This window comes from Muntiacus reevesi, chromosome 5, assembly GCF_963930625.1.
Source record: "Muntiacus reevesi chromosome 5, mMunRee1.1, whole genome shotgun sequence".
Classification (NCBI taxonomy): Eukaryota; Metazoa; Chordata; class Mammalia; order Artiodactyla; family Cervidae; genus Muntiacus; species Muntiacus reevesi.
The window spans coordinates 37332740-37348809 of NC_089253.1; the positions used below are offsets into that span (position 1 = coordinate 37332740).

Genomic DNA, 16070 nt, shown 5'->3' on the forward strand with positions numbered 1-16070 from the left:
CCCTATTTTTAAACCGAACTTAATATATATTTCTAAAATTTTTGTGTTTTTGTTTTTGTTTTTAACATTGTATTTTTAAGAGTCTAACCTCTACTCTAGATTTTTAATCTTGGTTTTTCAGTATGTGATATAAATTTTGGATATTTAAGAAGCCAATATTCAGTTCCCATTTTTACTCAGGAGGGTGTTGATTACTCTCTACCACTTTTGACTCTCTGTTTTCTACCTCAGAACACCTTTGTTTCCTCCTTTCCCCTTCTCTTCCCAATCCAATTCTGTGAATCTTTGTGGGTGTCTGGGCTACGGAGAACACTTTGGGAACAGACAACTGCGTAGACCTGTCTCTCTCCTCTTGAGTCCCACTTTTTCTCCTCCTGCTCATCTCTATCTCCCTCCTCCCTCTCCTCTTCTTCATGTAACTCTGTGAACCTCACTGGGTGTCCCTCACAGTGGAGAATCTTTTCACCATTAACCTAGAAGTTTTATTATCAGTGCTGTATAGTTGGAGAAGTCTTGAGACTACAGGAAGAATAAAACTGAAATCCAGAGGCAGGAGACTTAAGCCCAAAACCTGAGAACACCAGAAAACTCCTGACTACAAGGAACATTAAGTAATAAGAGACCATCCAAAAGCCTCCATACCTACACTGAAACCAACCACGACCCAAGACCCAGTAAGTTTCAGAGCAAGACATACCATGCAAATTCTCCAGCAATGCAGGAACATAGCCCTGAGCGTCAACTTACAGGCTGCCCAAAGTCACACCTAACACATAGACCCATCTCAAAGCTCATTACTGGGCACTCCATTGCACTCCAGAGAGAAGAAATCCAGTTCCACGCACCAGAACACCGACACAAGCTTCCCTAACCAGGAAACCTTGACAAGCCAATCGTCCAAACCCACCCACTGGGTGAAACCTCCACAATAAAAAGGAACAACAGACCTCCAGAATACAGAAAACCCACTCCAGACACAGCAATCAAAACAAGATGAAAAGGCAGAGAAATACCCAACAAGTAAAGGAACATGAAAAATGCCCAGCAAGTCAAACAAAAGAGGAGGAGATAGGAAATCTACCTGAAAAAGAATTTAGAATAATGATAATAAAATTGATCCAAAATCTTGAAAACAAAATGGAGTTACAGATAAATAGCCTTGAGACAAAGATTAAGAAGATGCAAGAAATGTTTAATAAAGACCAAGAAAAATGAGTCAATTAAAATTGAATAATGCAATAAATGAGATCAAAAACACTCTGGAGGGAACCAAAAGTAGAATAACAGTGACAGAAGATAGGATAAGTGAGGTAGAAGATAAAATGATGGAAATAAATGAAGCAGAGAGGGAAAAAGAAAAAATAATCAAAAGAAATTAGGACAACCTCAGGGACCTCTGGGATAATGTGAAATGCCCCAACATTCGAATCATAGGAGTCCCAGAAGAAGAAGACAAAAAGAAAGGCCATGAAAAAATACTCGAGAAGATAATAGCTGAAAAATTCCCTAAAATGGGGAAGGAAATAGCCACCCAAGTCCAAGAAGCCCAGAGAATCCCAAACAGGATACACCCAAGGCGAAACACGCCAAGACACATATTAATCAAATTAACTCACTCATCATCAGAGAAATGCAAATCAAAACCACAATGAGGTACCATTATACACCAGTCAGGATGGCTGCTATCCAAAAGTCTACAAGCAATAAATGCTGGAGAGGGTGTGGAGAAAAGGGAAGCCTCTTACACTGTTGGTGGGAACGCAAACTAGTACAGCCGCTATGGAGAACAGTGTGGAGATTTCTTAAAAACCTGGAAATAGAACTGCCATATGACCCAGCAATCCCACTTCTGGGCATACATACCAAGGAAACCAGATCTGAAAGAGACACATGCACCCCAATGTTCATCGCAACACTGTTTATAATAGCCGGGACATGGAAGCAACCTAGATGCCCATCAGCAGACGAATGGATAAGGAAGCTGTAGGACATATACACCCATGGAATATTACTCAGCCATTAAAAAGAATTCATTTGAATCAGTTCTAATGAGATGGATGAAACTGGAGCCTATTATACAGAGTGAAGTAAGCCAGAAAGATAAAGAACATTACAGCATACTAACACATATATATGGAATTTAGAAAGATGATAATGATAACCCTATATGCAAAACAGAAAAAGAGACACAGATGTACTCAACAGAATTTTGGACACTGTGGCAGAGGGTGGGATGTTTCGAGAGAACAGCATCAAAACATGGATATTATCTATAGTGAAACAGATCACCAGCCCAGGTTGGATGCATGAGACAAGTGCTCGGGCCTGGTGCACTGGGAAGACTCAGAGGCATTGGGTAGAGAGGGAGGTGGGAGGGGGGATCGGGATGAGGAGTACATGTAAATCCATGACTGATTCATGGCAATGTATGACAAAACCCACTACAGTATTGTAAAGTAATTAGACTCCAACTAATAGAAATAAATGAAAAAAAAAATTCACTAAAAGATACTCAACATTCATGGCATCTAGTCCCACCACTTCATGGCTTATAAATGAGGGAGCAGTGGACATGGTGGCAGATTTTATTTTCTTGGGCCCCAAAATAACTATGGACTTTGACTGCAGCCACAAAATTTAAATACACTTGCTCCTTGGAAGGAAGAAAGGCTATGAAAAACCTGGACAGTGTATTAAAAAGCAGAGACTCACTTTGCTACAGAGGTCTGTAGTGTCAAAGCTATGGTTTTTCCAGTAATCATGTACAGATGTGAGATCTGGACCATAAGAAAGGGTGAATACCAAAGAAGTGAGCTTCTGAACTGTGGTGCTTGAGAAGATTCTTGAGAGTCGCTTATACAACAAGGGGATCAAACCAGTCAATCTGAAAGTAAATCAACCTCTGACTCCTCCTGTCTCAGCTGAGGCATCTACTGAGGGCCTCCAGGTGGAAAGAATGGATGCTTCCCCTGCAAAAATGCCTAACCATGGGAGCTCCAAGCAAAGAGTTTGTAGCTACCCCCCTGGAGGAAGCTCAGAAAGGTTGAAGACTCTGTGTACCCTGGGACCCCTGATACAAGCGTTGCATTCTCCCCAGCAGCATTGGAAACCAAGGAAGGGGCATTCTGGGCCCTGGAGGAGGGGGGTGGCTCAGGGATCCACTGGGGCCACCACTTAACAAGTAGGACTGGAAAGGACAGAGCAGGCATATGTGGCAGAGAGCTGGTGACTGGGGTGTGGTCACAAAAGGGAACCAGCTCTGCATGAGTACCTCACCCCAACTCCCCTGGAGGAGAAGCCCAGTGATAAATTCATCTGAGATGGGATGAAAACAGTCTATATCATTACCCCTTAGAATTCCTCTGAATGAGGAGGTGGTGGAGTTGGTGGGTCATCACAAACTCTTCCATGGCCTACACCATCCCCAAGTCGTTATCCTTGGGGCTGCCTCTCCCCAGTTTCAGTCATGAAGTTCTGGAGGAAATGGAGAATCATATGTATCCTCTGGGTCAGGGCCAAAGACCATGTAAAGCCAATCATAGGGCCCCATGGCCCTGCCAGGATGGCTGGTCTGCGGCTGTACAGGTGACCTGTGGTGGGTCATTCAGGGAACACACTTGAACTCTGATGACTGCAATCTCCTTCCTTATTGGAGATGCCTTTGGGACATAAAACCCTAGGGCAGGTAGCTTGGATTCCCTTAGTATGTATAGAAGCATTAAGGAAGAAAATTGTCAGGCTAAGACCATCAAAGAAGAGGGAATGAAAGAGTGAGGGTGTGAAATGGAGAACGGATGACTTCTGATTTCTTGGGTCCAGTCACTGAGATCTTTAAATTTGCTCTGATTCTTGTGTCCTGGATTCCCAGAATCATTTCAATGAGTCTCCCCATTCTTTGAAGCCAGTTGGAGTTGTCTCCTCTCAACTGTGATTCAGACTTTGTTCTATATCCTTCCCGATCATTGTACACCTCCCAGGCACTAACATAGACACCCATTTGTTTCAGAACCATTATGAGTGAAACCCTTTATTCTTTACTGAGAATAGGGTGTGCAGAACACCAAATACAGTTCACCAGCATCTTGGGCAGAAGTGCCCTAAGTGTGAGTGAGTGTTTGTTAGGAGCGGCCGTACTGATTCCTGTGCCACTCCAAGCATTTACACTTCCTGTGCCAGGCCAATCCTGTCATTTCCTGGAACAAACACTGAGAAATACAGTCTCAGAAAGACATCACCCAGGATCCAGGTCTCTGTAGATGTACTCACTGTGTGCTCTTTAAAGGTGGTATGGCAGTGGCCTCTAGAATCCTGAGGGAGTCAGAGACACACACCAGTCACCCTGAGCCCTTACGTGCGACTCCCACAAATATCCAGACCCAGCACAATTCTTGGTTTTATTTCCCTCTTTTGGTAAGTATCAAGGGATTTTCTCATTAGCAGGTGATATATGAGAGTTCATCCAAGACCAAAAAGGGCCCATACCTGCAGTTGTCATGAGGAAGGGTGTGGGGGAGGGGAGACCTGGGAGTTGGGGAAACAGTTGAATGATATAAAACAAAGCCCTACTGTAGAGCAAAAGGAACTCTATTCAATATCCAGTGATAAACCACATGAAAGAGAATAAGAAAAAGAATATATATTTTTTATGTGTATAACTGAGTCACATTGCTGGGCAACAGAACTTGAGGTGACGCTGAAGATCAGCCACACTTCAATACAATTTTTAGAAAAGAACAAGCGTGGCCCCTGGTTCTCCTCACTCCCTGTTTCTTTCCTCCTGACTCCTGCTCCTTGTTTTCTCTGCAGAGAGTGCTGGTTCTCCTCCTGCAACCCCACAATCCGTACTTTATTAAAAAACTGTATTTTGTATTGGAATATAGCTGATTAACAATATTCTGGTTTTCAGGTGGACAGTAAAGGGACTCAATTGTATGTATCTATGTATCCTGGTCCCAAAGATACCCCTCCATCCAGGCTGTCATATAACTGAGTGGAGTTGCCTGTGCCACACACTAACTCTTTCTTGGTTATCCATCTTAAATATAGCAGTGCCCACAACACATTTTGAAGACTTAACTCAGGAGCTCTGGGAAGCCTCCTTCGGCCCACACTCACCCTCTTGGCCACTCCAGGCTTGATTGGGTAACAAACTCTGGTTCCCCATCCCCACCGGTCAGTCCGTAGCCCTCATCACCCCTAGTAAGTCCCCAGTGCCCCACTGCAGAGCACCTTTGGAAGCCATTTGCATGGAATCCAGTGTAGTGTTGCCTAGAACCAAGCAACCCTCCATGTGGCTCCATGAGTTTGTGGTTTTACAATTCCTGAAATTCCTTCTGTTCCTCAAAGCCTTTTCTGAGTCCATCAACCTGCTCTGAACTCCCATAGGGAGCAGATATGAAGCCTCCACCCTGTGCCAGGCCTGAGCAGTCACTGTGCACCCTTTATTCACCTTAGCATCCAACCTCCCCACAGAGAGGTCAGGTACCCCAACTCACAAAGGGGGCACCTGGCCAGAGCAAGGGGAAGATGGCAGCTGAGAACTAGGCTGACTGTGTAATTTATCATCCCAACCAGGAAAACTGCGACAAGGGGAGGGAGAGTGTTAATCCCTATGTTGGGACAGCACACTGGGACTGTCCCCAGCCATTCTCCTTGTCACGTGGCCTATTTCAGGGATTGCTAGCACTGACTTTCCGGGTTCATGTATCTGAGGTTCCATTTTGAACTGAAGCTCCTTGAACATTGAGGACCTCAGTGTTCCTCTCTCGTTGTGACTCCCACCATGCCAGCATGGTGTGTCGTCTCCACATTTATTTCAGGATGATCAGTGTCCCAGACGGGCCTTTACTCTCAAGTGGTTGGTGTTGTGCAGGTTTTGGCCCAGCCACGGGGCTCAGCAGCATCTGCAATAGTGCGAGATGGCCTGCAGAGGGCGGCCTCCTCCCAGCAGCAGCCCAAGGGTTATTTCGAGTTCCTATTTGAGAACCACTCCTCAGGGTCCTCCCCTCACCTTGAGGATGTAGGCTCGACCTAGCACTGGGTAGTTGATACCATTGACAGTGAAGATAATAGAGGGCAGGTTATTGACCACAAAATATGAAATGTAGTGCATTAGAGGGAGAGAGGTTGGCCCTGGAGATCCTTGTTGGTGTGGAGATTGGGGCATGACACTTCACCTCGGAACCCTGTGGCATGGCAACGATGAGCTTCTGGATGTTACTGACCAGTCTTCTTGGGCCAAGGATCAGTGATGTCCCGGTGTCCACAAGAGCTTCACAGCCGTCAGAACAAGCAATAACCTGTCTTTTCATGGAGATGCTGAGACAGTGGAACAAAGTGGGCATCGAGGTCACTCTGAGTCTCCCCAGAGTTGCTCCCTTCCCGACTGTCTCATAAACAGCCCTTCGTCTCTCGCCCTGAATCTTTTCCCTTGCTCTCGACAAGCACCTTCCTTGACATCCTTGAATGTGGTACTTGAATACACCAGGATCCTTTGTACCTTGACACAAGCTGGTCTTCCTTCCTAGAAGAGTCCCCTCCCCTCTGACTAGCAAATTTCTTCTCATCTTCCAGGTTCCAGCTTAACTGTCTTGGACTCAGAGAAGTCTTTCCCCCGGTGTTTATCAGTCTCCCTTCTTGATACTCTCTGTAGACCCCTCCTCACGTCTAGCATGTACCAAAGTCACAGTTCACTATGTGTGTGTGTCACTTCTGTGCATCTGCCTTCTTAGATGTGAGGGCGAGTTTTATTCTCATTGCCTCCCTAAAGTGCCTGGGACACAGTGGATGCACAACGCTTCTCTGTTTAGTGAGTGATTGAAGACTGTGAAAATAATGAATAGAAACATCCAGAGAGCTGTATCTGGTGGAGAGCAAATAACCTGTCAACCACAGGGTGAAGATGGAGATTCGCATGGCAGCAGATTCTCATAGTGGTGGGAGAGAGGGGCTCCTGTGAGAGAGGGTGTCTCCCATCACTGCTCCTACAACCATTTTCAGACCCTGAGACCTTGGCCAGGAAATACAGGACTAGCCCACAGAAACTCCAAAGGACAGGTCAGCTTTTGTCTGAGCGTATCACACAGAATCCTATCAGTTATTACCTCTTGTCCTCAGGTCACTCCTGGATCCCACCTTTCTGATTTTCTGTTATAACTCCTGCCCCACTGTATGCCCAGGTACGTGGGGATATTTTTCATTAGTTGCTTTCACGTCTTAAGACTGCAGCCAACATCTCTCCACTGATGGGTAGCTGCTCCCTAAGGAGACAAGTTTTCCCCATTTGCTCAGGACTTTCCCTGTTTGTAAACTGAGACTTATCTGTACTGAGAACTTGCTTGTTCCCAGGTAGCCCTGGACAGTTGGTCATCTTATCATAACTATTTCCAGGCTGGTGAAATCCTCCCTGGTCCTGTTCACCACACTGCAGAGTCCTCTGACCATGCTCCCTGCCTCACAGGTCAGCGGGTGCAGCACTCTCCCAGCTGCACAGACCTCTCTGGACCCTGTGAGGACCCTGGTCAGAACCCTGATCAGGAGGCCTGGGGATTATGAACCCATGGGCTGTTTGTGTATCTCTGTGCCTGTGTGTTTGGTTGTTTGTGTGTTAGTGTCTCTGTGTGTGCTTCTGTGTCTCTGACTAGCTATGCACGTTTTTATGTGTCTCTGTTTATCTTTATGTGTCTGCTTGTGTGTCTACATGTGTCTGTGTGTCTGCCTGTGTCGTTGTGACTATGTGTCTGATAATCCATTTGTGTGTGTCTCCCTGTGTCCATGTACAGTAGTGAGAGCATCCCTTGGGCTGTCACTCAGAGGGAGAGGCTTACCAATCCATGTGTACATGCCAGTCACCCACTTGGGTCAATGGTACCCAGTTGAGCTCCCCCGTACACTAGTGGTGGTCCACCCCACCAAACATCACCACACTGCCTTTCGCCCTGCATTGTAGAGTGAAGAGAGGAGGGGATCTCTGGAGGACAGTAGCAACAGCACTGTCTGAGAGCTTTGCTTCTCCACCCATCAAGACCCTAATAAGGTCCCCATCTACAGATGTAGAAATCGAGGCTAGGAGTGATTGAGAACCAGACTGAGGTCAGTTACTGGCTAATGAGTGGCACAGATGAGGTTAGAAGCTGAGTCACCTGGCCGGGCTCCACTCACTATATCTTCTGAAGATGCCCTGGACCTCCTGTGACCTGAGTGCTCAGACACCCTCAGAGGACCGGATGCTAAAGAATTTTGGCTCTCTCCTTGTCCAGCTTGTCATTTTTCAGGAAAATCAAGGCCTGGGAGTGCTAAGGCTGTGGGTTCAGGTTACCCAGAGTTGGCTCCAAAGGCCTGTGACCTCTACTGTCCAAAGGGCCCCACGCTCAGAAGGGAACCCACCTCTGCTCTCCTTGTCTTGAAATGCTTAAATTTCTTGACAAGGGGTCCCACACTTTTGTTTTGTGTCCCACACTTTTGTTTTTCACTGGTTCCCGCCAATTGGATAGCTGGTCCTGGGCTCACAGTGAAATGCTAATGAGGAACGAAAGCTACCCACCATCCCTCTTCTTTCTTCCTTATCAAACTCATAAGCAAATCCTATTGCCTTTTCCTCCAACGTTTTTCCTGTTGACTTCCATTGGTCTTCCTCCTGACTCATCCCCCTAGACCAAGGAGCATGGTTGTGTTCCAATAAAATGTTATTTATAAAAGCCAATGGTGTAACTAGGTATGGCCCTGGGGCTATAGTTATCCTGGGTTAGATTATCTCTAAGAATGCATCTTTATCAAGTGTTCTATAATTTTCATGCAACTGAAAGCATCTTACAGCTAATTTAGAAAAGGGATTGTCCATCTCAGACTTACTTGCTCAAGTAGAAGGCAAAGACAGGCTCAGAAATGGCACCTTGATTCTTCAGGTTGTCAAAGATAGGGATAGCTCCAAAGACAGATAGGTTGGGGTAGTTCAGGCCCAAGATGCCATCAATGGTACACCCTCACACCCATATTCTGCCACGCTTAGATTGAATGGCTGGTAAATACTTACAAGGTCCCCAATCTGTGGGAGAGAAGAGTGTTCCCACTTACAGATACGTGAAGTGAGGCTATGACTGGGATGGGGTGCTTTGCCATCAGATCCTCAGGGAAGAATTGAGGCTGGGCTGTGTCTTTGGTGAACCTCAGACGGTTAGACAAAACTGGGAGGGGAATTTGGGTTCCATTTGAGAGAGGGTATGAATTTTAAAACATCTGCCCCTCTGAAAGACACCACCTGAGTGAGTCAAATTGGCCTCGTGGCTTCTGTACGGGTGGGGCAACCAAGAGTCAGGCCAGGACCCATCGGTGCCCCCTTGTGGACAAAATGAGCCAAGAGCAAGGTAGCCTTCTCTTTGGCATCACTGTGACCGAATGACAGGAATGGACTGCTTTCTCTGTAAGGGACTGTGGATTCTGCATCTGTCCAGGAAGACAGAAGCCGAAAATACAATCTTGCTTGCAGGGATATATGAAATTTACTGCCTGGGAAATTCAATTTTGAGGATATGTGTGTCTTTGTGTGGGTGTGAGAGAGGAAGAGAGAGAGGTGAACTACTCAAATGCTTTGGGGAGGCAATCCATTAGTTTTATTAGACTCTCAAAGATCCTCTAGAGTGAGAACTCATTTATCAGGCCCCCTGACTTCTCTGGCCTCCAATTTCCCAGTCTAGATACCTGAAGCCATTGACAGCCTCGAGGGTCCCTAGATCAGTTTTATCCTGTCCCCAAACACCCTACAGAAACTTCAGTCCTGAAAAGCCAACCTAGCTCCATCGTTTACCATATGTGTGACTTCAGCAAGGCTCTTGCTGTCTGCACCTCAGATTCCTCACGTGTCTCATGAGCTAATAGGACCACCTGCTATGTGGGGTTGTTGCAGGATTAAAACAATTATTACCTGAAAGTGCTAGAACAGTATGTGAATATAAAAGTGGGTGTTTTTTTCCCCTCTTCTCGCTCCCAGCAAAATGAACCTTGAACTGCTCATGGGCAGAGAAGCTGCAAGTCCCCATCTCAAGCCACTCTCTGGGTTAGCTAATCTGTTTACTCGTGTGTCACCACAGGCACTGCCTCCCCAGGGAAAGGATCCTGTGGGTAAGATGGCCAATATCTACGGGAGTTAGGCTAGGAAGTGTCCTGCCAGAAGGTCCTGCATCTGTTTTGCAAGCAGTGGTCACTCCATAGCCAGTCCTGGCTCAGCTTCTGAATACACATTACCCGAATGGTGTCATAAGAAAGAAATTCCTTCATGCTCCCAGATCCATATGTGATGCTGAAGGTCTTTTGGGTAGGCTGGAAGGTGGAAGACTGTAATGTCTGAACCTGACTAGTATAGCTGCAGACATGAGAGATGAGTGTCATCAGGGCCAAGGGTGCAAAACAGGCTGGCAGGGCAAGTGAAGGATGGTCCGTGTATGGGGTGTCTGTACTCACAACAGGTTGTGCTGGTGCAAAAGATGAATGGCACCCACAAGTCAGATGAACCTGTGTCAAAGATAACCTGGAATTCCTGAGGGGGTGTTCCAATGGTGATGTTACCCACATATACTATCTACAGGGAAAAGTAGGGAGTAGGTTAGTACAGAACTGGTTACCCTCTATTCCCACAATGATACCTCCCTCTGGGTGTCACATATCTCTTGAAATCACTTTCTAACCACCGTGCAGCTCACAGCCTTTGATCACAGAGGTGCTTGCATTTGATATTTTTTGTGTGAGCTACATGGTATGCAGGATACTGACTCTATAACAGGGCATTGAAGTGGTACCTCTTGCACTGGAAGCACAGAGGCATAATCACTGGACCTCCAGGACCACTGGACACCAAGGGAAGTCCTGGTGCCTTCATTTGAGATACTCTGTAGTCTCTTCAAACCCAACCTTAGCGCCCCCTTCTCCATGAGGTCCTTCTTGATCAACCCCAGCCACGCCCTCTAAACTCAGACCACATTTAATCAACACCACACAGGTGACCCTTTATTTTAACATCTATTTACTCTTTGCCTATCTCTCAGGTCAGTATGGGCATTCTTGAAGACAAAATAAGCCTTTTTTTTTTTTTAATAAGCCTTTTATCTAATCTAAATACAGTAACCAATGTGTTAGATTGTTATGGCCTTACACAGAATACAGGTTCAGTAACTTTTTACGGTTGTGGTTCTTGCATCTGTGGAAACTGAATTCCTCTGCCTGGGGATTCACAATTGCTTTGCAGTTTGTTCTACCTTCTGATCAGAGATGGTTCACTCTTCATCTGTAACCGAGTGACTCACATCGCTCAGAAGGAACCGCTGCTGCTGCTGCTGCTGCTGCTAAGTCCCTTCGGTTGTGTCCAAGTCTGTGCAATCCCATAGACAGCAGCCCACCAGGCTCCGCCTTCCCTGGGATTCTCCAGGCAAGAACACTGGAGTGGGCTGCCATTTTCTTCACCAATTCAGGAAAGTGAAAAGTGAAAGTGAAGTCGCTCAGTCATGTCCAACTCTTAGCGACACCATGGACTGCAGCCTGCCAGGCTCCTCCATCCTTGGGATTTTCCAGGTAAGAGTATTGTAGTGGGTTGCCATTGCCTTCTCCTCAGAAGGAACAATCTCCCTCAAACTAATGACACATCTTTGACACAGAAATGGATGCTTACCTGCCACCTGCCAATTTCTGGGCCCAGTCAGCAAGACCAGGAGTTGAGGATGACAGTAACTTCTCCTCTGGCTGGGGCCCCTATGCCCAGGGTTTCCACATCCTGCAGGAACCCTGGCCCCAACATCCCACGTGGCATCCCCAAATGAACCCAGTGCTAGGCTAGAGCACCAGGGGCCCTGTGGAGCATCATCCTCCCAAAACACTCACTTCCATGATGTTCCTCAGCAGGGGAATAGTTATATTTGAGCCAGGAGAAAAAATCTGAGACAGTCTGTAAGCATGTTCCTTCAGGAAATTGTTCAGCATGTTTTTTTCACTGAGGGTATTTCTCATGGTCTTCACTTTCACTAGAGGTATTCTTTCACGGAATATTTGACAAAGAAAACAAAGAATCTACAATTAGTTGTCAGTGTTAAGGTGTAACTGTCATTGTAATGACACTGTGTATTTTCCAATCATTTTTATGAGGCACATTATTATCAGAATGTTATGTATATACCATGGCAAAGACATAGGTTTGATTACAGGTTCTGTTCTGTAATGTTAGGTAAGCCATATGACCCTGTGGGGTCTCAGTCTCCCCTCAGTAAGATGGTGGAATCTAATGATTCAAACCCTCCAAATAGAATATTTTGGAGATAAGTGAAATGTTGCATATAAGGTACCTAATAAATAGGAAGTCTCAACAATGACAGCCATTGGCATTGCTGTTGCCATTCCACTGTATCCTTCTCATAGAAGCTCAGGGAAGGAGGTAGAAGGGGGATTCCTATCCTCTTTTACAAGGGAGGAATTTGAAATGCAAGAGGTTTGTGAACTGGTTGTGGTCACACTGCTTGTCAGATATAAAACAGTGTATAAGTAGCTCTTCCAATCTTTTTCCAAGTTGAAAGAGAAGAGAGAGTTGAAAGAAGAATCCAGGAGATAGGGAACAAGTTCGGGAAATGTAGAGGCTTGAGAAGGAAGGATGAGTCAAATGAAAAATTAAAAGAAAACAACACAGAGACAAATACACTCACAGAGACTTCCAAAGAGATGGAGAAGAAAATGATAGTGATACAGAGAATCAGACATAGACATATACACACTGAAGTAGAGAGCAACAAAGAGGACATGTTAAATAAAAGGTAGAAAAGTGCTATTCCACAGGACCACACCTACATCTGCATTGACTGTGCACTGTACAATTGCAAGGACTTCCAATTTCCATAGGTCATGACATGACTGGACCCCAAGAGTTGTGCAATTCTGCAAATCTACACCAACGCTTGGGACACACAGTTCCTATAGCAAGGGACTTATCAATAAGTAAGAGTTGAACTTTAACACTGTCAGGGAAATATTCCATTCCCTTCTGAACCTGATGGGTGGAAGAATAATCAGATGTAAAGAAAAATCACAGAAAGAAATATGGTGCGGCTTAAGTCCCCATAATTACATGACTGTGCAATCTGAGAAGGCCACCAGCTCAAAGAGCACAAGCAGCTTCATGCTTGTTTCCTAGCTCCAAGTACTCAGGAAAGTTCAGGTTCTTAGCATGCAGTGGTGATGGGAGCCCCTCGTTCTACATGCTCTGAAATGCCCTAGTTTATCCGTTTAGGCCATTAATAGATCTGAAAAAACACAAAGGTCTCGATAAAATCTGTACCTTCATCAGTGTCCTTGGCGAGTGGACTTTGAAGCATCTCAGAATACAGACAATTCAACTGCAATCTCCTGCTTAAAGCTTGGCTGGAAAATCAAACAGATCTGCATTGACATTTAAGAAGATGGAGAACCTTGCCTACTTGGAGAAAAGACTGCCAAGAACATCATAAAAATGGATACTAAGGGCCATACTCGACATTCGTGGTTTCATGTCATCTTCCTAGCCACTGCATGAGATATGCATTGCTGTCTTCGTTGGAGAGAAGATTGCTACGAGGATCAGTTGTCAAATGGCAAAGTGAAGACTTCAGGGACACACCAGGGACTTTCAACTGGCTTTAGGTAGTGGATCTAGTGGCAGAGAGCAGGGGTACCTGTGATGCCAGTCTGCATCAAAGATTTATGGCAGAGCAGCACTTCAATTACATGGTTTCAGTTTTAGAAGAAACGACATATGCATCCACAATATATTTTATATCATCCAACAAACATACAAGGAAGTACTGTGCATTGGGTTCTGGGTTAAAGGTTTCAAAGTCAAAGTTGATCAAGACAAAAGTAGTCTTTAGCTTCCGTGAGCTAGCAGTCTAGTTCTCACAAACTCACAGCCCCAGGAGCAAGAGAAATGATAGTAGGACTAGGTGGCCATACTGGATGCTGGGCAGCACAGGCCTGACCACTGGGAGCAGCCTTTCCTCCACTTCAACCATGATGGAAAGCAGGCCAGTTGTCCATGTTTTCAAGAGAATCAGAAGGTTGGATATTTATGTACAATCTACTGATTTTAATGTTAGCAACTAATATTTTTTTTCCCGAAAAACCAGTGGGAACGAAATCTCCACAACGATGTGCTGGAATCAGCCTTCAGTCTCCGCAGGCTTTTATTTCTGGCCTAGACTTATTAGTGCTATGAGGACAGAGAGGAATTTAATTCAAGTTGGTTGATTTACAAACAGACTGAATGCATACTGAACATGTTTGTTTCCTTTCTATTTATAAAGAAAGATCATTGGGGACATACAAACCAACAAATTTAACTGCTGAAAATAAATGGATATATTTCTGATAAAATTTCCCCATAGGGTCTATGCCTTGAAAAATTTTGTCTGCCAAAGCAAACATACAAAAAATAATTTTGTAATGTCTTCACAATCAAAGAAGAGAGAACAACTGTGGCAGCCAAAGTAAAGACAATCGTGTTTAATGACTCATCCAGGACTCCCAGGGCCTATTCCTGCATGAGATCTATCCACACCTATCCCTTGAATACAGCAGAAGTCTCTCCTGTCACCAGGTGTGTTTAGATGGGACACTGTGACATAATCCTCATTTTTGCATGTTGTTTAAATTCAGTTTTGGTGGTTAAATCGAAACAGGGGGAATATGACATCACTGACAAATGACACACATATATGCCCTTTGAACTATGTGTTGGAGAAGACTCTTGAGAGTCCCTTGGACTGCAAGGAGATCAAACCAGTCCATCCTAAAGGAAATCAGTCCTGAATATTCACTGGAAGGATGGATGCTGAAGCTGAAGCTTCAATTATTTGCCCACCTGATGGGAAGAACTAACTCAATGGAAAAGACCTTGATGTTAGGATATATTGAAGGCAGGAGGAGAAGGGGAAGACAGAAGAGGAGATCGTTGGATGGCATCACCAAGTTGATGTACATGAACTTGAGCAAGCTCTGGGAGTTGCTGATGGATGAGGAAGACTTGCATGCTGCAGTCCAAGTCGTTGCAAACAGATGGACATGACTGAGCGACTGAACTGAACTGTACAAATACAGAACAAAGACTGATAAATCTAATTGCATCAAGTTGGTAACTAGATGCCCATAACAACACATTACTTAAGTGGCTTAAAAATTCAGAAATATGACTACGTTCAGGGTGGAATATCTCATAAGGAAAAACAAAAATACTGCCCACCCAAAACAAAAGAAAAACAGGAAAGAAATCGGAAACTGTATTCAACAACTTATTGTTCTTCATATTGCTTCTGTTATTGTGAACAGAATCATATGTATGTTAACAGGTAAAAGCAAAACAATAATTAAAACTAATGTTCTGAAGTAAGCCTTTCAGTGACTAGAAAAAGATGTTCACACATAACATAAAGAAGTTTAATTAAAACCCTGCTGTCTTAAATCTTGAATGGAAAGCATAAGTTTGTAATAACTAATTATTCCTTTTTATTTTATTTTTTAAGAAAAATGTGTACTTCCTACTCTGACCAATGTAAAGCCTACAAGCAATGACAACTTGTTAACAGTGACTATTCTGAGGTCTAACGTAGTTTATAAATACATTTTCCATCAGACGATCCATGGATTGTTAAAGAGATGGCTGATTTCGGGACTGGGTCAAGAAATGCACAAAATAATCTTGGGAATACTGAAGGACCAGAAAGCTGAAGGACTTCAAAGATCAGTGGGGACTGGGCAGAAAGTTTAGGAATCCAAATGAAAAGGCCAAACATCTACCAGTTTGTTGGCCAGAATGATGTTTTTGCTTCTCAACCAATTGTTTATGTTTCTTATAGCTTTCCTGCCAAGAAGCAAACGCCCTCTTATTTCATGGCAGTAATCATCATCCACAGTGGTTTTAGAGGCTAAGATGAAGAAATCTATCCTGCTTTGATATTTTCTCCTTCTATTTGCCATGAAGGATGGGGTTGGATTCATGATCAGAGTTTTTTAATATTAATTTTAAGCTGGCCAAATGTGCCCAAATGTTAATAGGCAACATCTACTTTGTC

The 16070-nt window shown here is 44.5% G+C and overlaps 1 pseudogene; it reads right to left on the reverse strand.

The window, feature by feature from the left end:
• Window positions 1-4158: 4158 nt before the first annotated feature.
• Window positions 4159-13149, reverse strand: LOC136168807 (pregnancy-associated glycoprotein 1-like; annotated as a pseudogene).
• Between the last annotated feature and the right edge of the window lie 2921 nt (window positions 13150-16070).